At 39.9% G+C, this 26,527-nt stretch overlaps 1 protein-coding gene and 1 pseudogene across 1 annotated transcript in view; one reads left to right on the top strand and one right to left on the bottom strand.

The window, feature by feature from the left end:
- RCOR1 (REST corepressor 1) overlaps window positions 1-26,527 on the top strand; it is a 172,615-nt gene that overhangs the window by 119,943 nt on the left and 26,145 nt on the right.
- LOC119531053 lies at window positions 10,429-11,894 on the bottom strand (annotated as a pseudogene).

Here is a 26,527-nt window from a genome sequence, read left to right as displayed (position 1 = left end):
CCCTATTCCAACCCTATCTTTTACTTCTTTAAAAAAAAGCTGTAATGAACATTCTAATTTATTCCTTTAGGGTAAATCCCTAGAAATAGAATTCCTCTGTCAAGGGGTAAATACATCATGTTTTCTTACTTTTTTCCCTGTGTTTTTAAAATGCAATTTTATTGAGATACATTCACATCCATACAGTCATAAAAGTGTACAATTAGTTGTTCACAGTATCATCACATAGTTTTACTCATTGTCTTCGTTTTCACATAGTTTTACTCGTTGTCTTCATTTCTACGCTCTTCTCCAAGCCTCTCCCCTGTCTTTTCCTGTCTGCCTGCAGTGCTCCCTTTAGTGTTTCTTGTAGAGCAGATATCTTGTTCACAAACTATCTCAGTGTCTGTCTGAAAATATTTTAAACTCCCCCTCATTTTTAATGCAATTTTATTGAGATATATTCACATATCATCCAAAGTGTAAAATCAGTTCACAGTATCATAACATAGTTGTGCATTCATCACTACAATCAATTTTTTGAACATTTTCATGACTCAAAAAATAAGAATTAAGAATAAAAATAAAAGTAAAAAAGAACACCCAAAACATCTTATACTCTTTTTTCCCCCTATTATTCATTTACTTTTTGTCCCCCTTTTTTCTACTCATTTGTCCATACACCAGATAAAGGGAGTGTGAGCCACAAGGTTTTCACAATCACACAGTCACACCATATGAGCTATATAGTTATACAATCGTCTTCAAGAATCAAGGATACTGGATTGCAGTTCAAAAGTTTCCAATATTTCCTTCTAGCTATTGTAGTACACTAAAAGCTAAAAAGGGGTATCTAAATAATACATAACAATAACCTCCAGGATGACCTCTCAAATCCATTTGAGATCTCTCAGCCACTGAAACTTTCTTTTCCCCCTTTTGGTCAGGAACATTTTCTGAATCCCATGATGTCAGGTCAAGGCTCATCTCCAGGAGTCATGTCCACATTGCCAGGGAGATTTACACCCCTGGAAGTCACGTCCCATGTAGGGGGAAGGGCAGTGAGTTTAACAGCCAAGTGGCCTTAGAGAGAGATGCCACATCTGAGCAACGAAACAGGTCCTCTGGGGGTGACTCTAAAGCACCATTATAAGTAGTAATATTAACCTCCCCCTTTGCAGTGGCAAGCTTCATAAGGGCAAGCCCCAAGATTGAGGACTTGGCCTACTACAATGGTAGTTCCCAATGCTTGCAAGGATATCAGGAATTATCAAAGTGGGGAAGTTTAATATTACCACAGTTTCCCCCAGGCCCTCAAGGGGGCTTTGCAAATACTTTCAATTCTCTGCCAAGATTACTCTGGGATGTATCAGGGCGTCACACTAACCTGTACAAACCAACCAGATCTCACCCCGTATTCAGGGTTTCATGTGATTTTTGTTTTTGAATAAATTGGCCATACAAGTTAAATATATAGCTGCAGTGGTGAGGTATGTAACTAGGTGAATGGCCCTTGAGGACAGTATGTTGAGTGAAATAAGCCAGAATCGAAAAGACAAACATTATAATGCCTTACTAATATGAACTAACTATAATGGCAAACTCTGAGAATTAAATCTGAGAGCATAGGTTATCAGGGGAAGGCTTACGGTAAAGGTTCCTAGATTGTAAGCTCTTACAGCAATTACATCTATTCATGAGTTGTAATGGTTATCTCTAAATTCTGAAATGCTAAGCTGGTCGGTCCCTGTAACTTCGTGTATCTGTGTGACACCTGATACTGAGAACCAGACTTTGGCAGCTATAAATGTCAGCATTATCCCATAAAGCAAATACTTAGAAAGCTGAAAAAGAGATCAGACTTCAGTTAGAGATACGAACAAGATGGACTTGATTAGAACTAAGGTAAGTCAGACTAAAGAGAAAAGGATGATATTGACTGTGTTTTAAAACCTCAACTTCTGAGTGAGACTAAAGAACGATGTTTATTTGGTGCAAAATCCCCCTCATTTTTGAAGGACAGTTTTGCCAGATATAGAATTCTTAGTTGGCAGTTTTTTTTTCTTTCAGTATCTTTAATATATCATACCACTGCTTTCTCACCTCCATGGTTTCTACTGAGAAATCTGGACATAGTCTCATTGAGCTTCCCTTGTATGTGATGGATATTCTCTTGCTGCTTTCAGAATTCCCTTTGTCTTTGACATTTGATAATCTGATTGTTAAGTGTCTTGGAGTAGGTCTATTTGGATGTGTTCTGTTTGGGGTATGCTGTACTTCTTGGATCTGTAATTTTATGTCTTTCAAACGAGGTGGGAATTTTTCAGTGATTATTTTCTCCGTTATTCTTTCTGCCCCTTTTCTCCTTCTGGGACACCCATGACATGTATATTCTTGTGCTTCATGTTGTCATTCAGTTCCCTGAGACCCTACTCATATTTTTCCGTTCTTTTCCCTATCTATTCTTTTGTGTGTAGCATTTCACAAGGCCTGTCCTCTAGTTCATGAATCCTTTCTTCTGCCTCTTCAGATCTGCTGTTGTATGTCTCCATTGTGTTTTTTTAAATTTAATTTTATTGAGATTGTTCACACACCATACAATTATCCAAAGATCCAAAGTGTACAATCAGTTGCCCACGGTATCATCATACAGCTGTTCATCCATCACCACAGTTAATTTTGTTTTCAATTTTTAGAACATTTTCTTTGCTCCAAAAAAGAAAGGCAGAAAAAGGGATCTCAAATCCTCCCATAACCCTAACCACCCCCTCCCCTTGTTGACTCACAGTATTGTTGACTCATGGTATTGGTATAGTGACCTGATGTGGGACCTGATTCCCAGGGGTGTAAATCTCCCTGGCAACACAAGGTATGACTCCCAGAGATGATCCTGGACCCAGCATCGTGTGATTGAGAACATCTTCTTGACCAAAAGGGGGAAGCAAAATGAAATAAAGTTTCAGTGGTTGAGAGATTTCAAATGGAGTAGAGAGGTCACTCTGGAGGGCATTTTTCTGCACTATATAGATATCCCTTTTTAGGTTTTAGTGTATTGGAATAGCTTAGAAGGAAATACCTGAAACTGTCAAACTGCAACCCAGTAGCCTTGATTCTTGAAGACGATTGTATAACTATCTAGCTTACATAGGGTGATTGTGTGATTGTGAAAACCTTGTGGCTCACATTCCCTTTATCCATTGTTTAGATGGATGAGTAGAAAAATGGGGACTAAAACTGAATGAAAAATAGGGTGGGATTGGGGGTAGTGGTGGAATGATTTGGGTGTTCTTTTTCACGTTTATTTTTTATTCTTAAAATAAGGAAAATGTTCAAATGTTTTGAAGGAAAGTGTTCAAAATTGATTGGGGTGATGAATGCACAACTATATGATGGTACTGTGAACAGTTGATTGTACACCATGGATGACTGTATGGTATATGAATATATTTCAATAAAACTGAATTAAAAAAAAAATCGAGGGCTTGATTCATAACATAGGGGGTTCCTAATTTCACAGAGCATATGTTTCGTCCATGATAATCAACCAACATCTCACATTATTGTCACTTCATTGTACAATCCCCATCACTCTCCATTTTAAACAACTCTCATGACGAAAAATACCCCATAGCTCTTTTTTTTTTAAAATTTTTATTGAGATTATTCACATACCGTACAATCATCCAAAGATCCAAAGTGTACAATCAGTTGTCCCAGGTACCCTCCTACAGCTGTGCATCCATCACCACAATTAATTTTCATTCAATTTTTAGAACATTTTCTTTACAGCAGACAAGAAACAAAGAAAAAGAAGAGACACACACACAAAAAAACAAAACAAAACAGCTCAAATCCCCCCATATCCCTAAGCACCCCCCTCCATTGTTGACTTGTAGTATTGGTATAGTACATTTGTTACTGTTTTTGAAAGAACACTGAAATACTAACTAGTATATAGTTTGTAGTAGGTATGTATTTTTTCCCTGTATGCCCCTCTTTTATTAGCTTCTGGTTGTATTGTCATACATTTGTTCTGGTTCATGGAAGAGATTTCTAATATTTGTACAGTTAATCATGGACATTGCCCACCATAGGATTCAGTTTTATACATTCCCATCTTTTGACCTCCAACTTTCCTTCTGGTGAAGAGTCAAAGAAGGTAGAGAAACAAAAGAAAAAGAAAAAAGAGTTAAAAAAAAAAAAAAAAAAAAGAACATGACAGCTAGGAAGCAGCTAAAGGAAAGATAACCTTAAATCAAAGCAGAATAAAGAGTCAAACACCACCATCAATGCCAAGTGTCTCACACCCCTCCCCTATCCCCTCCTCTTACCTGCATTTACCTTGGTATATCGCCTTTGTTACATTAAAGGATGCATAATACAATGATTCTGTTAACTATAGTCTCTAGTTTTCATTGATTGTATTTTTCCCTCAGTGCCTCCCTGTTTTTAACACCTTGCAAGGTTGACATTCATTTGTTCTCCCTTGTGAAAAAACATTTGTACATTTTATCACAATTGTTGAACACTCTAGGTTTCACTGAGTTACACAGTCCCAGTCTTTATCTTTCCTCTTTTCTTCTGGTGTCCCACATGCTCCTAACCTTCCTCTTTCAACCATATTCATAGTTATCTTTGTTCAGTGTACTTACATTGCTGTGCTACCATCTCCCAAAATTGTGTTCCAAACCTCTCACTCCTGTCTTCTCCTATCACTCTGTAGTTCTCCCTTTAGTATTTCCTTTAGGGCAGGTGTCTTGTTCACAAAGTCTCTCATTGTCTGTTTGTCAGAGAATATTTCGAACTCTCCCTCGTATTTGAAGGACAGTTTTGCTGGATATAGGATTCTTGGTTGGTGGTTTTTCTCTTTCTGTATCTTAAATATATCACATCACTTCCTTCTTGCCTCCATGGTTTCTGCTGAGAGGTCCACACATAGTCTTATTAAACTTCCTTTGTACGTGATGGATCACTTTTCTCTTGCTGCTTTCGGGATTCTCTCTTTGTCTTTGACGTTTGATAATTTGATTATTAAGTGTCTTGGCGTAGGCCTATTCAGATCTATTCTGTTCGGAGTACACTGTGCTTCTTGGATCTGTAATTTTATGTCTTTCATAAGAGATGGGAAATTTTCATTGATTATTTCCTCTATTATTGCTTCTGCCCCTTTTCCCTCTTCTCCTTCTGGGACACCAATGATACGTACATTCTTGTATTTTGTTTTGTCCTTTAGTTCCTGGAGACGTTGCTCATATTTTTCCATTCTTTTCTCTGTCCTTTTGTGTGTAGGCTTTCAGATGCCTTGTTCTCCAGTTCCTGAGTGTTTTCTTCTGCCTCTTTAGATCTGCTGTTGTATGTTTCCATTGTGTCTTTCGTCTCTTGTGTTGTGCCTTTCATTTCCATCGATTGTGCTAGTTGTTTTTTTTGAACTTTCAATTTCTGCCTTATGTACGCCGAGTGTTTTCTTTATAGCCTTTATCTCTTTTGCCGTATCTTCTCTAAACTTTTTGAATTGATTTAGCATTAGTTGTTTCAATTCCTCTATCTCAGTTGAAGTGTAAGTTTGTTCCTTTGACAGGGCCGTAAATTCATTTTTCTTAGTATAGGTTGTTTTCTGTTGTCTAGGCATCTGACCTCTTTGGCCACTCGAATCAGGTTTTCCCAGACGAGAGCAGGCTCAGGTCCCAGAAGGAGGAAAGATTCAGTATCTGCTTTCCCTGATGTTGTGTCTTAGAGGATTGACACATTCTGTGCTTTTCTGCCCTGCAGGTGGTGCCTGTCAGCCTATCACTCCAGACTGGTATAAGGAGGTGTGGCCTGTGGCTGTTTTTCCCCTGGCTCTGGGCTCTGGTTCTGAATGGAAGGCCCTGTCTCTTGGCAGTTTTGAACAATGCCACTAGGAACATTGGTGTACAAATTTCTGTTCATGTTGCTGCTTTCAGATCTTCTGGGTATATACTGAGAAGTGGACTTGCTGGATTGTAGGGTAATTCATTATCTAGTTTTCTGAGAAGCCACCAAACTGTCTTCCACAGCAGTTGTACCACTATACATTCCCACCAGCAGTGAATAAGAGTTCCAATTTCTCGACATCCTCTCCAGCATTTGTTGTTTCCTGTTTGTTTAATGGCAGCCATTGTAATTGGTTTGAGATGGTATCTCATTGTGGTTTTGATTGCATTTCCCTAATAGCTAGTGAAGATGAACATTTTCTCATGTGTTCTTTACCCATTTGTATTTCCTCTTTGGAAAAATATGTTTTCATATCTTTTGCCCATTTTATAATTGGGCTATTTCTGTTATTGTTGTTGAGTTGTAGGATTTCTTTATATATCCAGGATATTAGGTTCTTACCAGATTTATGGTTTCCAAATATTTTCTCCCATTGTGTTGACTGCCTCTTCACCTTGTTGACAAAGTCTTTTGCGCACAAAAGCTTTTGATTTTGAGGAGTTCCCATTATCTGTTTTTTCTTTTGTTGCATATTCTTTGGGTGTAAGGTCTCAGAAGCTACCTCATATCACTAGATCTTGAAAATGTTTCCCTATATTTTCTTCTAGGAGTTTTATTGTGCTGTCTTTTATATTGAGGTCTTTGATCCACTTTGAGTTAATTTTTGTATAGGATGTGAGATTGGTGTTGTCTTTTATGCTTTTGAATATGAATATCCAGTTTTCCCAATACCACTTATTGAAGACCTGTTCTGTCCTGGTTGAGTGGATTTAGGAGTCACATGACCAGTTACAGAAACAAGGACTATGATGGCATGAATATTTCCTCCTTGTTTTTTTATGATTATGTTCATATTTGTCTGTAAAGCAAATATCTTCACTTTATTCTCTGTCTTATCCCCTCTTCATATGACATAAGCTGTATTGTTCATTTTGCAGTAGTTAAATTAAAGGAAATCAATTTTAAGAGGTAATGTCACCCAAAGACTTGCACCCTATTCTGGAGAGATTTAGTGCATTTCTGGTTGTATGCTGGACAGCGGGGTATTTTATGCGAAATATGTGTCTGTTATTTTTCTCTGCTTAGAGATAAAGTATGGTTTTAGGTGATGTGTGTAACTGCCAAGTTGACAAGGGGTGGACTGTGATGGTTAGGTTCATGTGTCAACTTGGCCAGGTGATAGTACCCAGGTGTCTGGTCAAGCAAGCACTGGCCTAACCATTGCTGCTACATTTTTTGGCTGGTTAATAAACCAACAGGCTGGTTTGTTAAATCATCAGTCAATTGGCTGCAGCTGTGCCTGATGACATCAACAAAGGATGTGTCTTTTATAATGAGAGAATGTAATCAGCTGGATTTAATCCAATCAGTTAAAGACTTGTAAGCGAGACACATAGAGAACTTTCATAGCTCTGAGGGTCTATTTCTGAATTCTCAATTGGATTCCATTGATCAGTCTGTCTCTGTTTATGCCAATATCATTCTGTTTTGACCACTGTTGCTTTATAATAAGCGCTGTAAGGGCAGGAAGCATGAGTCCTCCCATTTATTTTTCAAGATGTTTTTGGCTGATCGAGGCTCCTTCCCAATAATAGCTTTTCCAATTCTGCAAAGTAGGTTGTTGGAATTTTGATTGGTATTACATTGAATTTGTAGATCAGTTTGGGTAGAATTGATAAGTTAATGACATTTAGCCTTCCAATCCATGCACACAGAATGTCTTTCCATTTATTTCAGTCTTCTTTGATTTCTTTTAGCAGTGTTTGTAGTTTTCTATTTATTCGTAGATATTTGATTCTTTTAGTTGCTATTCTGAATGAATTTGTTTCTTGTTTACCTCCTCGGATAGCCCATTACTAGTGTATAGAAACCCTGCTGATTTTTGCGTGTTGATCTTGTATCCTGCCTGTTTGCTGAATTCATTTATTAATTCAAGTAGCTTTGTCATGTTTTTTAAATCAGGATTTTCTAAATATAGGATCATGTCATCTGCAAACAGTGAGAGTTTTACTTCTTCCTTTCCTATTTGGATACCTTATATTTCTTTTTCTTGCCTAACTGCTCTAGCTAGAACTTGTTGCACAATGTTGAGTAACAGTGGTGACAGTGGGCATTCTTGCCTTATTTCTGATCTTAGAGGGAAAGCTTTCAGTCTCTCCCTGTTTAGTATGAGGTTAGCTGTGGGTTTTTCATATATGCCCTTTATCATGTTGAGGCAGTTTCCTTCGTTCCTACCTTTCAAAGTTTTTTTTTATCAAGAAAGGATGCTAGATTTTTGTCAAATGCCTTTTTTCCAGCAATTTATATGACTGTGTCATTTTTCCCTTTTGGTTTGTTAATGTGGTGTGTTACATTAATTATTTTCTTGTGTTGAACCACCCTCGTATACCTGGGATATCATACTATCTCAAATGTGGTCCATTGGGAAGATTCAAGGCCCCTAAGTGTGATTAAAAAAAAAAAACAGACATAGACAAGCATGCCATGAACCTAAAACAACTTTCTTAAACTGGATAATAATCATTCAGGAAAAGTCCTCTCCCAGAGCTGACATTACAAATTCCAAGTAAGCTATGAATATTCTCCTCTGAATTTCTTTTAAAAGGCCATAGGTTAAAACAAAACAAAAATCAACACCCCAGATTTCTTAAGGAACAAAGTGGAAAAGTACCGAATTTCTACCAAGAGCCAACATATATATAAATATGTTATTTAAACAGTTTTATTCACACTCCATGCAATCCATGACTGTTCGTATAATCACATAGTTATGCATTCACCATCACTTTCAATATGAGAATATTCTCATTTCTTCTGGAAAAAAAATAAACCCACACCTTTTATATCCTGCTATTATTGACAATTTAACTTTGGTATAGTGCCTTTGTTATAATTATTGAAAGACTATTACTATGTTACTGTTAACTATAGATCTTAGTTTGCATTAATTGTAATTTTTCCCATATACCAGCCTATTATTAACACTTTGTAATAGTGATGTACATTTGTTCTAGTTCATGTAAAAACTTTCTTATATTTGTATAGTTAACCACCGTCGTCATCCACTCTAGGTTTTGCTAAGTTATGCAGTGTCAGTTTTTATTCTCTAGCTTTCCTTCTGGTGACTTACATGACCCTAGCCTTCCTCTTTCAACCACACTCATAGTCAGCTTTGTTAATTACAGTTACAGTGTTGCACTATCCATTTCTGAACCTTTACAGTTGACCTTATTAAATGTTCTGTACTCCTTACACATCATTGCCCAATCTATGCTCTCTATCTCATGATAACTGTGCTCTTGACCTTAACTCCCAGAGTTTGCTCATTATAGTTAATTCGTATTAGTGAGACCATACAAAATTTGTCCCTTTGTTTCTGAGTTATTTTGCTCCACATAATGTCCTCAGGAAGAACCAAGATTTTAAGTTTCTTTTTTGGAGGGCTCGCCCACCACATGAGTGGTGGAAGTGTTTTAAAAAGACGAGTCCACTATGAAGGGAAAGAATTGTTTGTTCTAGTGGGGGGAGAGAGGATTGCTGGAAATGACCTTCCTTTCTGTAGACTCCACCCCAAATTAGAACCCATTAAAACACATTAATTAGAATGCCCACCTTAGTGACAATCCTAGGTTTCCAGTAATACTACATATAAACTATAATCTTAAGGAAGAAAGTTCCAAAGGAGACTAGTAGCTTTTTTGTACAGGCACATGACTTTTCTGAGAAATTAGGCTCAGGAATTTCCATCTGAAGGACATATTGTTAAGAGGCAACGTGCAAACTTTAGGCACTACTCATATACCCTTCAATAACACTTTACACTCATTTCTCCCCTGAATTATTTCCTTCTTATTGTACCATAACCTCTCCGTTAGCAAATCTGCTACCCTATAGCTTCTCTTTAAACACCTCCCTCTACCTCAGTCTCCTTATGTTTTCCATTATTGTGGTAAAATTACTTTACATTTTAAAAAAAGCAAATATTTATGCAATGAAACCAGAAGATAAAATAAACTCAAGTTAATTTGCTCTGCAGAGCTGTGTGGAAGTGAAGAAGTTGAGCTCTTATTTAATCCTCCTCTGCCCTCCACACTCAAGTATATCTGCTTCCTAGTAAACCTGAGATTGGGGGAACTACACCCTCACTTCTCCTTCCCCATATGCCCTTGTCAGGCAATGTTAAAATCTCAAGGGAGAAAGAGCTGTCACAGTTGTCCTATGCCAAGTTGCCAATCCCTCCTGGAATGAAGGTAGTTTTACCTAGTCTCTTCTAAACAGAAGAGAATGTTCATGAAATGAAGTGTTTAAAAAGCCATTGAAGATACAACTTACTCGAGCATTGGGTTCATTTGTCTGCTCATAGAATGTGTGGGTTGAGAAAGGAATCAAGTAGCAGCATTTGGAGGTAGTCCTGGGTTACATCCTGATGAGGTCTCTCCCTCCTGCAGGAAGAGGTTGCTTTTCTGTGTTGAGAGGGAGGTGGGAAGGAGGCATGACTTAGACCTTTGTGGTGGTCTTCACAGGCTGGATGTTGCTCCTCTCCACAGTTGGGCTTTTCCTTGCTCTGTTGGCCTGCTGTACCTGCCCTTCAAAGACCCATGTAATATCCTCAAAAGCTCTGCCACAGGTCTCAGGGACTTTGAAGAAGGCAAAGACCAAGAAGATAACAAGGAAACGTGAAGATGTTAAAAACATAGGCTCATAAATACAATGCAATTCAAGGGAAGAGCAGTCCCACCAAAAAGTTGGAGGTTCAGTTGGAACAACCAGCCCCTGCCATTGCATCTGGGCGGGGTCCCTGGCTGAAAAGTTCAGCCACAATAAACTAGGGAATGTGGCCAGGTCCAATTTTACAGAAGGCCACGAAGATCACAATGGCTCCAATACAGACAAAGCTCATCCGATCATGTTCATCCTTTGGTAACAAAGAAGTAGTCACGAGAGTGGAACAAAGAGTCATCCCTCCAAGGCCTAGCATATATAGAGTCCTCCTTCCTGCCTTTTCCACCAGGAACAGTGAAATCATGGTGAAGATAGTATTGAACACACTGGCACCAATAGTGTCACAGACTGGCTCCTCAGTACCTGCATCTTTGAAGATTTCTGTAGACTAATAGAACACAGCATTGATTCCAGAGAGCAGCTGAAGGAGCTGGCACATGATGGAAATGATGATCAGCTGTCGGTATTTGGGTGCTGTAAAGATCTCCAGCACATTGACTTTCTTTCCTTGTACCATCCTAGTAGTCTTGTCTTTCATTTCCTGGATGTCCTGGCACCCATCCTGAATGCCCCACAACCACTGGAGGACCTGCTTGGCATTCTCCTCTTCCTTTTTGTTAATGAGCACAAGATCTAGGACTTTGAGGGCAAAATGGAAGGGCTACACTCTGCAGGACAGCTGGAATGATGGTGAAGCTTAATAGCACAGGCCACAGCTCTTCACACCCCATGATGACTTCCAGACCAAAGATCTGTCCCACCAGTATCCCAATGACAATGTCCAGCTGGTTGAAGTTCTGAGGACACCCTGTAGGGCAGTAGGAGACACTTTTCCAATGTACATGGCACAAAACCTGTGCAGAGTCCACGGAAGAGGCCAATAACCAAGCAGCCCATGACCAGCATTTCAACCAGCCCCATAAGGCAGCCACCAATGATAGCCAATAGGTTGACAATAAGCATCAAATTGCACCTGCCAAAGCAGTTGACAAAGAGTCCAATGGAAAAGGAGCTGATCATACACCTACGGAGAAGATAGTCACAGATGAGGACCAGAGGGATGTGAGCAAGACCTCTAAGGGACGGTTATCCATCATCTCTTCCAAAGTATAGTTGAGGAAGAGCTTTATGATAGTCTGAGGAGCACTCATGACTCTAGTCTTGTGGCCAAACTGGAAACAGCTGATTGTGGCAGTGGTGATGTTGACGATCAGAGGTATACTAACCTTTCATGGTTCTAATTTATTCCTTCCAAATCCTCAACAAAGATCTAGGAGTAGTATTCCAGAGATACCTCTTCAAGGCAAAAAAACCTTCAAAAGATCCTTCTCGACAGCAAGTTTTTTCTGGTCCCCAGGAGCGCATAACCTCACTCCTCATCTTTAGCAGTATCACTCTCATTCTTTCGATCTTGTTCATTTTGTGGAAATTTACCAGGCTCTGCCTTTATGTGTGTGCTTTTCTCAATGCGTGTTATACTTAAATAAAAACTGTACATGCATAACTATACCCATACAGTCATGCACATAAACACATATGTGTACATAGGCCCATATGCAGGCATGCACACAAAACAGGGTGGGGTCTCAAGAGCCAGTATTGTAAAGAAGTTTATTGGATGATTCTGATCAGGTAGGACTGAAAACTACTGAATTGGATCACTGCATTAGTAGAGTTAAATGACTGGCTTTCATTCTCATGTTAAACCAATTCTGTGATTGTAAATTGTACCCCTACCTGTAGTTGAATCTCTTACAAATGTTAATGAAGGAATTCGTTTTAATAATGCTTTAGATTTGTATGTTTTGACTTCTCTGCTACTTTGTGAAGGATTAGAGCAGGATAGCTTATTCTTGTTTTATAGGTGAGGAAATGGGTTTGGCAAGCAAGTTTTTGACAGAAACTGAGGACTGACTCATGGCCCAGGGGTCTTCCACCTTAGTCTGCCCTGAGGTTATGGGTGAATCAGCCTTTTTTCCTTTAGTGGCAGGGAATGTTACCTTTAGTCAGAGGAGATGCTCTCTTTGTTTTGAGCATGGTTCCTTCTTCCTGCTCAAACTGCCCAAAGCCTGGCATTTATAGGGGAGGACACAGCTGGGGTGGGTCTCAGTCATCAAGTAAGCTGACTTGATGTGAAAGAGATGCAAGGGGGTCCGGTGTCGCTACGCTGATTTGGGCACTCTTAAGGAGAAAGGTGGATGTTGTTTTGAGTAGTCACAAATAAATGTTATTCTAGTGATTATCAGTTTTAAAAACATGGGAGATTATACATATGACAGGTATTACATATCATCTTACATAAAGATGTATGAATGTAAGTATTTAAACCTTCTGGAAGAATGCACAAATGTATGATTACTGGGGTTAGTGTGGAAGAATGCTCTTACCCTTTTCCTACTGGAATTGTATTTGTTTTAATAATGTAGTGCAAACAAAAGTTTAAATTGAACATTTTAGAATTACTCATAAAATTTTAGTCCTGGAAGAGACTTTTAAGGTCAGTCTTTTACTGATTAGGAAACTGAGGCACAGAGAGGGGTTATGGGACTTAATAACTTGATCCTGGAGAGGATATGGAGGTGAATTTAGGTAGGAATTGATGCCAGAGGTTGCATTTAAATGTACACGGTTATTTGGATATTCATATTTTTTATCTCTGTCTGACCAGATTTTCTATGCAACTGGGTGGGATTTTGTAGGATTTACTGGGGGTTGGGGTCACTCATTCTATAAAAAGGGATTTTTATAAAACAACATTAGGATAGAGCCTTTTCAAAAAGAAAATGCATTTTATTTCTAACTTTGAAGGGCTGGTTGATTTTTTTAATTATGCCAGGGCAAAGTCTCTGAGTCTTATCTCATTTCTTGTGCCCTCTTTTCCCTCTGAAGATACGGAGTGGGGCCATTCAGATGGCAGCTGTAGTAATGTGTGTGCCCGCCAGGCGGCAGAATTTGCTCAAACAAGTGAGGAGAATGTGCTTTGAGTGTGACTCACTTTAAACACAAAAGTAGATGCCATGGTATTTATCATATTCTTGAAGAAATTTTTGGCATGCTCAGTTTGTGTTACGAGAGAAATTGGTGCCGTGTTTCCTTTGCAGTGCCCAATGCTATTGCAAATGTTAAGATTTTTTTAAAAAGCTGGATTAAGGCTCTAGCTCTGTCCTCCACCCACCTTTAGATGTCAGTCTATTGCGCTGCATAGAATATGCAAGATCTCACGGTGTCCTGCACCTGCAGTGATTGGGGGAGGGAAGGGTGAGTTGGAGTTCCTGTGACAGTGTTGGCCTGCATTCTTCCCCCCTTTTTTTGCAGTTGAATTTGAGGCTCATTATTGATACTAAAGGCCGTTTAGTTCATTGGATGACAAAAATGAACAGAGAAACCAGTGAAGCCTGGTGCAAGGCATCCATCTGAGTCTTACCCTCAAAGTCTCCACTGCTTCATTCATCAGCACGGTTTCTCTTTCATTAACTTCATTCAAGTATGTTGACCAGCCTTGCTGGGTTCCCTGGGTACCATGCAGGCTGTGTCATATGAAGTGCAAGGGAGCCTGTGTGTTCTAGGGTCAGACTCTTGGAGGCCAAGTCCTGGTTCTGCCTTTTGCCAGATATGTGACCCTGGGCAAGTTACCTACTGTCTTTGAGCCTCGATTTCTTCATTTCTGAATAGGAGTAATTATAGAAATATTGGGAGGATTTAAAAGATCATCCTAATGACTCCTGGGGAGGAATGTAGACCCGGCATCGCGGGATGGAGAATATCTTGACCAAAAGGGGGATGTGAAGGGAAATGAAATAAGCTTCAGTGGCAGAGAGATTCCAAAAGGAGCCGAAAGGTCACTCTGGTGGGCACTCTTACGCACAATATAGACAACCCTTTTTAGGTTCTAATGAATTGGGGTAGCTGGTAGTAGATACCTGAAACTATCAAACTACAACCCAGAACCCATGAATCTTGAAGACAATTGTATAAAAATGTGGCTTATGAGGGGGGACAGTGGGATTAGGGGGCCATGGGGATCACACTCCCCTTTGTCTAGTTTGTGGATGGATGAGTGGAAAGGTGGGGAAAGGAAACAAACAGACAGACAAGGGTGCCCAGTGTTCTTTTTTACTTTGCTTGCTCTTTTTCACTTTAATTATTATTCTGGTTATTTTTGTGTGTGTGGTAATGAGGGTGTCAGGGATTGATTTTGGTGATGAATGTACAACTATGTAATGGTACTGTGAACAATCGAATGTACAATTTGTTTTGTATGACTGTGTGGTGTGTGAATATATCTCAATAAAATGAATATTAAAAAAAGATCATCCTAGTAAAGAGTTTAGAACAATGGCTGGCACTTAGTTCTCTATTGTCATTACTTAACCAACATAGTTGTTGAATCTTTAGGAAGTTTTTCTTCATTTACCATTATTATTTACTCATGACTTTGCATTCCCATGCATCCTGCTTCTGCTCTGCTATTTCATTTATGTATGGTCCCTTTTGTTACCTGTGTACATAAATTCTCTTGATGAAAGGCTTGTGCATGCACGCATGCCTGTTGCTTTTTAGTTGTCTTACCTCAACAACATAACACATTCACCTGTGTGCTTTCCATGATAGAGTTATTGTCTCTTCAAAAGAGCCTTTGGTTAATGCAGGCAGTGTGCTTACAGAATCAGAACGATGCATATCTTTATGCATTGTAATTTAAGATTAAACAGTTCTTCTTGGTTGTCTCAGTGGGAATTTTCAAGTTTTAAAAACACTGCAGGTATGCAAGTGATTGTTCTGCTTGTGACTGTGGCCGATTGGAGTGTCCTGTAGGCCGCACAAGGTGCGCCCCTTGTGCTGCCACGTGAGGACCCCCTGGTTCTGTATGCTGTGCGTTGGAAAGGCTGTGGGTGCTCAGGCCCAGGCCCAGCCTGTGAAAACTTCCTGGCATTTCCTAAGCCTCATGAGCTTTGCTCATCATCCTAACCACAGCTTACCTGATGAATCGTCTCTGGCCTGTGGTAGCTCCTCCCTCCCAGGTGAAGAGGAACGCTGGCTAACCTTTAGTCTTGTGGGAAGGGCGGTGTGGTTGGTGAAATCAAAATTGTTGCTGGCTGCTAGGGATAGGAATTACTGGAAAAGTCCTCAGGCATCCTTGTCTTCTTTGCTTCAGAACATTTTATCTTAGGTTGTGTTTCTCTTGCTCCTCTTTTTGTTTCATCTTTTACCTATCTGCTTGAAGTATTTGGTCATTCTTTTTTAAAAACCTTTTTATTTTGAAAAACTTTCAAAGATAGCTACAAAAATAATAAAACCCCGTAGAGAGAACTTCAACATACCCCTAAAATGCCCCCCTGCCGCAGATATCCAGATCCACCAGTTTTAACATTTTGCCATCCATCAATCTGTGAATCTTTCTTTCTGTCTATATTCGTCAGTTTGTTTTCTGAACATTTGAGTATAGGTAAGAACAAGGACATCCACTTGTATATTCACCTTCAGTGCAGTTATCAAGTTCAAGAAATTTAACATTGGTATAATGTTTTTCATATGTCCCAGTAATGACCTTTTGAGTCGTCTCTCTTCCCTTGTATGATCCTATCCAGGATCATTTATTGCTTTTACTAGCCATTGTCTCTTTAATTGCTCTTTCCCTCTTTCCTCACTTCCTTCTCTCCTTTCATCTGTCCTCTATTGTGGAAACATATCTACAACATAAACTTCCCATCTTAACCACTCCCAAGAATATCATTCAGTGGGACTAATCGCATTCATAATATCGTGGTACCCTCACCACCTTCCTCTACGAAAACTTTCCCATCTCCCCAAATAGAAACTCTCCATCCGTTATGCATTAATTCCGCTTTTCCCCTGACTCCCACCCCAGTACTCTAATTTCTGTCTCTATGAGCTTGCATATTCTCCAATATTTTCTTTACAGTTACATGGGGCTTAAATTTAACATCCTAAATCTGTAAGTCTTGATACCAACGTAACTTCAGTGGTATACTATGTTGCTACACCCCTTCATCCCCCACCTTTATGTAGTTCTTGTCACAAATTACATGTTTATACATGATGAGTTCCAAACCACTGATTTCCCATTACATTTTTTTAACATTGCATGATATTTTGTAACTTTATTTATTGAAAAATTAAAACAAACAACAGAAAAACCCATCACAGTTCAAACAAAGCAAAGGATTAAGAAAAACAACCTAAAATAACTACTTTGCTTCCAATATATTCCTATCACATCCAAGAAATAATATACCATAAGCAAACAAAGGAATAAGAAAAACAAATAATCTAAAATAGCTACATTGCTTCCAACACGTTCCTACCATATTCCAAGAAAATTAACAAACCCTAATAAAACAAAGGAATAAGAAAAACAAATGAGCTAAAATAACTACGTTGCTTCCAACATGATCCTACCATACCCAAGAAAGTTTATAAACCATAATCATTCCTAAGCATTCCCATAACATTGAGATTACCCTCAGTAATTTACCTGTTCTTATTAGATTATCGTTCCCCCTTCACTAGTTGCTGTCTATTGCTATGTCCCCGACATTCTGCAATATAAAACATTTATTTTTCACAGAGTTCACATTAGTGGTAATGTACAATATCTCTCTTTTTGTGCCTCGTTTATTTCACTTAGCATTATGTCTTCAAGTTTCATCCATGTTGTCATGTTTCATGACCTCATTCCTTCTTACTGCTGCATAGTATTCCATTATGTGTATATACCACATTTTTTTAATCCACTCATCTGTTGAAGGGCATTTGGATTGTTTCCATCTCTTGGCAAATGTGAATAATGTCGCTGTGAACATCGGTGTGCAAATATATGTTCATGTCACTGCTTTCAGACCTTCCGGGTATATACCGAGAAGTCAAATTGCTGGATCGAAGGGTAACTCAATATCTAGTTTTCTAAGGAACTGCCAGAGTGGCTGAACCATTATACAGTCCCACCAACAATGGATAAGAGTTCCAATTTCTCCACATCCTCTCCAGCATTTGTAGTTTCCTGTTTGTTTAATGGCAGCCTTTCTAATTGGTGTGAGATGATCTCTCATTGTGGTCTTAATTTGCATCTCCCTAAAAGCTAGTGAAGATGAACTTTTTTTCATGTGTTTTTCAGCCATTTGTATTTCCTCTTCAGTGAAATGTCTTTTTATATCTTTCATTGCATATTTTATTCAAAGAAATCCAGTTTACTTTTGAAACAAAACATATTTTAATGTATCTAAGTGAGTATAAACATGTATAAACATTGATAGTTTAAAATGTAAATGACTTCAGTTTCTCATATTTGTTTTTCATACAAAAAAGACACCATATTGAGAAAAAAAATGAAAAATAGCAAATTAAAAAAGAAGCCCCAGAATTCCTTTCAAATGTTAAATTAGATTATAAATGAAATGGCAGTATTAATTATGTCCTATATTGTGCTATGCACTAGAATTTTTACTTAATTTCCCCTTATCAAAAACAATTATAGTCCTGAAATTTTCCTTTTTGGGAGTTTTTTGATGACTGATTCAATCTCTTTACTTGTGTTGGTCTGTTGAGGTCTTACATTTCTTCTTGAGTCAGTGTTGGTTGTTTATGCTTTTCTAGGAAGCTATCCATTTCCTTTATTTCTGTGGGATCAGTAGTTATGTACCCCCTCCCATTTCTGATTTTATTTATTTGCATCCTCTCTCTTTTTTTCTTTGTCAGCCTAGCTAAAGGTTCATTGATTTTATTGATTTTCTCAAAGAACCAACTTCTGGTTTTGTTGATGCTCTCTGTTGTTTTCATGTTGTTAATATCATTTATTTCTGCTCTAATATTTGTTACTTCTTTCCTTCTGTTTGCTTTGGGGTTAGTTTGCTGTTCTTTCTCTAGCTCCTCCAGATAAGCAGTTAAGTCCTTGATTGTTGCTGTTTCTTCTTTTTAAATATAGGCATTTAGGGCAATAAATTTCCCTCTTAGCTCTGCCTTTGCAGCATCCCATAAGCTTTGATATGTTGTGTTCAAGTTTTCATTTGCCTCAAGATATTTACTGATTTCTCATGTAATTTCTTCCTTGACCCACTGGGTGTTTGAAAGTGTATTGTTTAGCCTCCATATATTTAAGAATTTTCCATTTGCAATGGATGGAGGTGGCCTAAGGGTAGACTGACTGATGAATGGAAGGGCAAACTGTGGTGTATTCATGTTTCAGAATATTGAGCAGCTACAGGAAGGAATGAAGTAATGAGGCATGCAACTAGGTGAATGAACCTTGAAGACATTATGTGGAGTGAAATAAGCCAGAAACAAAAGGACAAATCTTGTATGGTCTCACTGATATAAACTAACTGTAAGGAATAAACTCTGAGAATTCATTGTGAGGATAGGCAATCAGAGGATAGAAAGTGGGCAGACATTGGGCAATCTGATTAAGGAGCACAGAATGTTCAAATAAGGCTCACTGTAGAGGTTCCTTGATTGTAAGCTCTTACAGCAGTCACATCTATTTCTGAGTTTTAACTGTTATTTCTAAATTCTGAAATGTGCTCTTTGTGTATAACCTGGTAGTTCCCTAGAACCTTGGGTATCTGTGTGACACCTGAGGCTCCAAGTTAGAGTTTGCAGCTCTGAAATTCAGCATTACTCCATACAGCAACCATGAAAGAAGTTGGCCTCGCTTGAATCATTTTGCAAGGGATCCCACTGTGTAATGTGGACAGGGCCCAAACAGTCCCAGAGACATGGACGCCTTCTACAATGGGTCCCACAGGAATCTCATTGTGCCTGGTTTATTTCACTTAGCATTATGCCTTTTAGAAAGTAAAAAGTGGAGTTACAAACCAAAAATGCAATTCTACTGGCATTTATGTTTACCCATGTCATTGCCCTTACCTGGGATATTTATTTCTTCACATACCTTCAATCTGTTGTCTATTATGCTTTCCTTTCAACCCGCAGAACTCTCCCTAGCATCTCTTTGAGGGTGACAAACTCCCTCAATTTTTGTTTATCTAGAAATGTCTTAATTTCTCCCTCATTTTTAAATTCAGTTTTATTGAGATATATTAATATACCCCACAGTCATCCACAGTGTACAATCAGTTGTTCACCATACCATCTAATAGTTGTGTATTATCACCAAAATCAATTTTTGAACATTTTCATTATTCCAAAAAAGTAAAAATAAAAATATAAGTAAAGAAGAATAGCCATAATATCCCATACCCCACATCCCTCTATTATTCATTAAATTTTTGTTCCCATTTTTCTACTCATCTGTCCGTACACTGGATAATGTCTCCCTCATTTTTTTTTTCAAATAAAAATAAAAGCAATAAAGAAAAACCAAAACTTTCCAACACCCCCCCAATCCCACCCTATTCTTCCTCTAATTTTTGTACCCATTTTCCCACTCATCTGTCCATATGCTGGATAAAGGGAGTGTGAGCCACAAGGTTTTCACAGTCACACAGTCACACTGTGCTAGCTACACATCATCCTCAAGAATCAAGGTCACTGGGTCGCAGTTTGACAGCCTCAGGTATTCTAAGCATTCTAACCTCTAGCCATTCTAACACACTAAAAACTAAAAAGTGATATCTGTATAGCACATAACAGTACCCTCCATAGTGACCTCTCGACTCCATTTGAAATCTCTCAGCCACCGGAACCTTGTTTGTTTCATCTCACTTCTCCCTTTTGGTCAAGAAGATCCTCTCAATCCCACAGTGCTGGGACAGGAGTCATGTCCCACGTTGCCAGGCGGATTCACACCCTTGGGTGTCGTGTCCCATGGAAGGGGGAGGGTAGTGAGTTCACCTGCCAAGTTTTCGTAAGTTTCTTTCTTGAGATTCATTCTCTGAGGTTAGTATGTTCTTCAACGCTGAGTTCTTGCAATTTCAAAATTGTTTATTTGTTGCTTTGATATTTGAATAGCAGATAAACTGGATACAAAATTCTTGAGGACTTGACAGACATTACTCCTCTTTCTTCTACTAAGGAATGTTTAAGTTTCTCTGAAGAAGGCTGAGGTCAGCCTGTTTTGACTCATGATATTTTTTTGACTGCTATCTGAAAGACTCTTAGATGGCCAGAAGTTAACAGACTTTATTATGATGGAGCTGACCAGCACCCTGTCACTGGGTAGCCTCTCCTGAAAAATCCCGAGACAGCAAATGTTTTGTCTCTACAAATTACTGGGAGAGATTTTCCTCGTTCGAGGTCCTTTCTTGTTTGCTTCAGCTCACTAAGAAAACCTCTCAACCTTATTGCTTAGAAATGCTAACCATCATTTGAGCCTTCAGCAAGTTGTAATCTCTTGGCTGGTTGGAGGGTCTTGCTTTGATGTTGATAGCTGCTGACTGATCAGGGTGATGATTGCTGAAGCTTAGGGTGGCTGGGCAATTTTGTTTCACAGAAGCCATTATGTTTGTAGTAATGGGTCATTGCCTATTAATAAACTCCATCACCAATTGGTAAGCAGCAGAGCCGGGTCTCAAACTCAGGTTTTTCTGACTTTGAAGCCCATTTTCTTAACCCAGATGTTAGGCTTCACTGAAGAATGGCCGATGGCGTCCAGAACACCTCTGTCAGATGGGAAGGCACATGGCTGGCTGCTGCTGTTCCTTTGTTTCCAGGTTGTTTCAAAATGGCATTCTCCAAAATCTCTCTTGGCTTGCTCTCTCTTAGCTTTTCTTGAGCAAACTCTTGGCTAGCATCTCTTAGCTAAGCATCTCCAAACGTCCTTCTGTCTGCATCTCCAAGCATCTCTAAGTGTCAGCAAGCATCTGGGTCTTGGCTTAACATATCCCGGGGCATTTTCATCTCTCTCCTCTCTGTGCAATCTCCCTTTAAAGGATTCCAGTGATCTAATCAAGACCTACCATGAATGGGCAGGTTCAAATCTCCATGTCAACATCCAATCAAGAGGTCACACACCAAGGGGTCTTCCTGCCTTGTCAGAGATGCTGCAGGCCTCAGGCACCCTCCTCCTTCTCCCATGTGGGCCTGTGGCCCTCCCTCATTTTTGAAAGGCAATTTTGTTGGATATAAAATTCTTGTTTGGCGGTTTTTTGCTTTCAGCACTTTAAATGTCATCTCATTACCTTTTTGCCTTCATGCTTTTGTATGAGAACTCGGCCTTTACTCTTTTGAGGCTCCCTTGTATGTGACATGTTGCTTTTCTCTTATGGCTTTCGAACTCTCCATATTTGGCATTTGACAGTTTGATTATAAAATAATGCAGTGTGAGTCTATTTGGGGTTATCCTTTGTGGAGTTCCTTGAGCATCTTGGACTGTCTATTCGTGTTGTTCATTAAATTTGGGAAGTTTTCAACCATTATTTCTTCAAATATTCTCTCTGCCCTTTTTTCTCTTTCTTTTCCTTCTGGAATTCTCACAATGTGAATATTGTTACACCTGATGGTGTCCCACAGGTTCCTCAGGCTCTGTTCACTTTTCTTCATTCCTTCTTTCTGCTCCTCAGACTGGATGATTTCACTTTTCTTATCTTCAAGTTCACTGATTCTTTCTTCTGCCAGTTTCAACATGCTATTGAACCCTTCCAGGAATTTTTAATTTCTGTTACAGTGGTTGTTCCAGTTTCGTAAAGCTGCAGTTATGCAAAATATCAGAAATGGATTGGCATTTATAAAGGGGGTTTATTCGGTTACAGATTTACAGTTCTAAGGCCATAAAAGACTCCACACTAAGGCATTAACAAGAGGATGCCTTCACTGAAGAAAGGCTGATGGTGTCCGTAACACCTCTGTCAGCTGGGAAGGCATGTGGTTGGCATCTGCTGGTCCTTTGCTCCTGAGTTGTACTTCAAAATGGCTTGCTCCAAAATGTCTCTGGGCCTCTGTCTCTCTTAGCTTCTCTCTTTCAGCTCCTGTGCATTCTTGCTTCTTTCTCCCAGAGCGTTTTTTTCTGAGCATCTGGGGGTCGTTTCTTAGCTTCTCTAGGGCAAACTCTGGGCTTCATCTCTTAGCTTAGCATCTCCTTCTGTCTGCTTCTCCAAGCATCTCTAAGCATCTCTGTCCTCCATTCCCTCGGAAACAGTTTCCCCAGGGTCCCAGCCACTGCTCTGTGTGTCCTACAGCCAGCAAACCCTTGACTGCTTTCCCCCAGTGTTCTGTAGGAGAGCTTGATGAGCTGCCTTTTACACATAGGACAAGATCTAGGATCCTGAGCTCCTCAGGCCACAACCGGACAGATGGGGCCAGGCGTATGTACTCTCAGTATGTACATGAGGGGAATCAGGGCCAGGGACCCACACTGGGAGCAAGCTCCAAGCTGGTGAGGGGCCAAGGAGGGGGCCTCCATGAGATCCTGCTGCCTTTTTCTGTAATCCTTTAACTACTTTATGGAGCTTTGAGAAAGGTGTTTCTGCCAGTTCTTGCTGGTTGTTCAAAGCTTCTGTGGAGGACAGAGCCCTGAGGCAAGCACCTTACTCTGCCATCTTGATGGGTTGGGCCTCTCTTCTCTGTTTTTTTATAAGTGCAGTTGGGAGTAGGTTTTATTTTCTTAGGTTGAAAGTTTATTTTTTTTTCCTTTACTTAGGAATATCATAAGGAGGTTGTGAAAAAAATGCACTTTCCATTTTCTCTGCTGTGTTTCTAGCAGCTACTGGCATTCCTAGAAAAGGAGTAGGGTGGGGGGTGGGGAAGGGCGTGGGAGATTCTTGAAACTGCCAAGTTACTCATGGGAACAGGAGCTGAATGCCTTGACCTGGGGAAACAAGGCCCGTGTGCGCAGAAGGCTGCCTTCAAAGTGGATTCCAGTGCGGGGGGAGCGGGGCGGAGGGCGGACTCCAGCATCGTTTTCACATTTAGGCTGAGGTCAGCCTGTTCTGACTCATGAGAGCTGATTCCTGGAAAGGGCAAGGACGGGGCTAAAGGTAACGTAGTCATTAACTGTGTTGCTTACCGTGTGCCAGGCACCGCTCAGTGAGCTCGTGAGAAGCAGAGCCGAGATTTGGCCTGGAGCCTTCCTACCCCATGTTGACTGCACAGTACCCAGCGTTCATTCAGCAAATGTTTGCCTAATCTCTGCTGGACACTGGGGACAATGAAAAATTGTCTATTTGCTAGTGGGTGTCAGATGGCACTTATTTTACGGTTTATAAGACTTCCCCAATTACTTTATTTTATCATAACCATCAGGGCACCCAGTAGATATACCAAATGACTTCACTTAGGGGCTCTGACAGAGTCGAGTTCTTTGTTCCTTCACTTTAGAGTTGAGTCCTTGGGGTAGTCTCCAAGAAAATCTAAAAGGTGCGTGGTTTTAAAGGCATCTTAGTAAGAATGCCCTGCCATGTACAGCATGACATGGCACAGCTGTTCTCAGCTGCAGGAGTCAGAATCCACCTGTATTAGTCTGTCCCAGTGTCTGTCGTCGCCTGATAGTTGTTGAAAACAGACAAGCAGATGAAAATGGAGTAGTCTACACAGAATGCTCATGTTCACCTTGTGATTTTTTTTCTGCTAAATCTGGTTGGAGACAGTGGGGACCCAGCTTGTTGAGGCTCATAACTAATTTAGCAGAACAAACTGGAGCAGAGAGCACCTACCCCGAGAGGGTGGCAGGACGGGCTCCAGGTTCCTGGGCAGCCCACGCAGGCCACCTGCCCCTCCTCAGCCTGGCTGCTTTGGAATCTGTGGAAGTGTGAGGGTGGTTTCTTGTTGGTTCGACAAATGTTTATAAGAAGCCAGTTTTAGACAGGGTAGACAATCAGGTATTCTCCAGGCCGACCCTCAGTTCACTGCAGATTGTCTTCCTCCTTTCCCCTCACATACACATTTTATTGTGTCTTCTAAATTTATTGAAAAATGATTTTTTATAACTCAGCTTTTAAAATTGGTCCAGTGAGGAGTGAGCATTAGAAACATAGGCACCTTGTCCTTACAGGAGACTGAGCTGCTCCGGGTGGTCGTGTCTCTGCCGTTCAGGCTCCGGGGAGTCAGTCGAGGGGCAGCAGCGAAAGCCGTCAACGTGCCTGATTACGGTTCCTTACGATGATATGTTTCGGGTCACTTTATAAACATGAGCCTTTTCATCTTTCAGTCCAGTTTTTCTCATCTTCAAGGAGTGCCCACTGCAACACACAAACAGGAGGCATCTCCAAGCTTTAGAAGACTGTATTTTAGTTTTGTGAAGCTGGTGGTAGACCCTCACGTTGTTGACCCCAGTCTCATCACTTTCTACAGGTGCTTCCATGAGCATCCAGGTGGCCTCCAGGGTGGACCTCTTGGCAGGGCCTAACCCCATGAGCAGCCGCCTTTTCACGAGCCTCACCACACATTAGTGTTTTTCAGAACCTTTGAGCGCTTTTCTGTTATTTTTGGCATAACCCACCCTATTGTGAAGTAAAAACCAAGCTACAGAACACAGCCTAACGTGGACACAATAATTGTAATAGTCCCAAGATTGTAAGCTCTTACAGCAGTTAACTCTATCCCTGAATTGTAAGGCCTGTCTCTAAACTTTAAGATGCTGATCCCCTAGCATATGTTGTCACAAACATTGGGACTGGCAGTTTGATGTGCTGAGCCCTCAAGCATGGGACTTGCCCTTATGAAGCTCATTACCACAAAGGAAAGTCTAAAGTTGTATGTAATGGTGCCTAAGAGTCTCCCCCTGAGTACCTCTTTGTTGCTCAGATGTGGCCCTCTCTCTCTCTAACTGAGCCATCTCGACAGGTGAACTCGCTGCCCTCCCCCCTACGTGGGACCCGACTCCCAGGGTTGTAAATCTCCCTGGCAACGCAGAGTATGACTCCCGGGGATGAATGTGGACCCGGCATCGTGGGACTGAGAGTATCTTCTTGACCAAAAGGGGGATGCAAAATGAGACGAAATAGTTTCAGTGGCTGAGAGATTCCAAATGGAGTCGAGAGGTCACTCTGGTGGACATTCTTATGCACTATATAGATAACACCTCTTAGGCTTTAATGTATTGGAATAGCTAGAAGTAAATACCTGAAACTACCAAACTCCAACCCAGCAGTCTGGACTCCTGAAGACAATTATATAATAATGTGGATTACAAGGGGTGACAGTGTGATTGTGAAGACCGTGTGGATCACACCCCCTTTATCTAGTGTATGGATGAGTGGAGGAATGGGGATAAAAACTAAAGGACAAATGGGGTGGGATGGGGGGATGATTTGGGTGTTTTTTTTTCACTTTTATTTTTTATCTTGTTCTGGTTCTTTCTGATGTAAGGAAAATGTTCAGAGATAGACTGTGGTGTTGAACGCATAACTATGTTATCATACTGTGGACAATGGATTGTATATCATGGATGATTGTATGGTGTGTGAATGTATTTCAATAAAACTGAATTTAATAAAAAAAAAAAAACAAAAAAACCAAGCTACATGTTTTGGAGTAACCCCATCCCCCTCCCCCCTTTTAAATCATCTTTTTCAACTTTTGTGACAAACTCAGATCATTCAGTTTTCATTAGTTGACTTTCAGGTAAATTGGAATACTGCTATATTCTGGATGAAGCAACTAGTCAGTCCACAAGTATTTTAAAGGTTTAAGAAGAAAGAAAAAAAATTAGTGCCTTAGTATCAAGTTGTGTGCTACTGGAGATTTCTAACTGAGTTAGATGGACTCTTCTGTCAATGGAAAATTTTTTTCCACATTATAAGAATACATGCTAATAATTTTAAAATTCTTTTTCAAAATTGATTTATTTTGCCTAAATTGTCAGTTATACCATAATTAGGTGATAATTGTGGTATAACAAGCAGCATGCTGGGGTTTAAAAGATCTGACTTTTAATTTATGTCTCTTCCATTTACTGTGTGGCAATAGGTAAGTGAGCCACTTTGAGCCTTTCTCCTAAGTGTAAGCTTGGTGATGATACCTG

Source organism: Choloepus didactylus, chromosome 4 (assembly GCF_015220235.1).
Source record: "Choloepus didactylus isolate mChoDid1 chromosome 4, mChoDid1.pri, whole genome shotgun sequence".
In the NCBI taxonomy this organism is placed as follows: domain Eukaryota; kingdom Metazoa; phylum Chordata; class Mammalia; order Pilosa; family Megalonychidae; genus Choloepus; species Choloepus didactylus.
The sequence above is the reverse complement of the archived record's forward strand: the minus strand, read 5'-3'. Positions and strand labels throughout refer to the sequence as shown.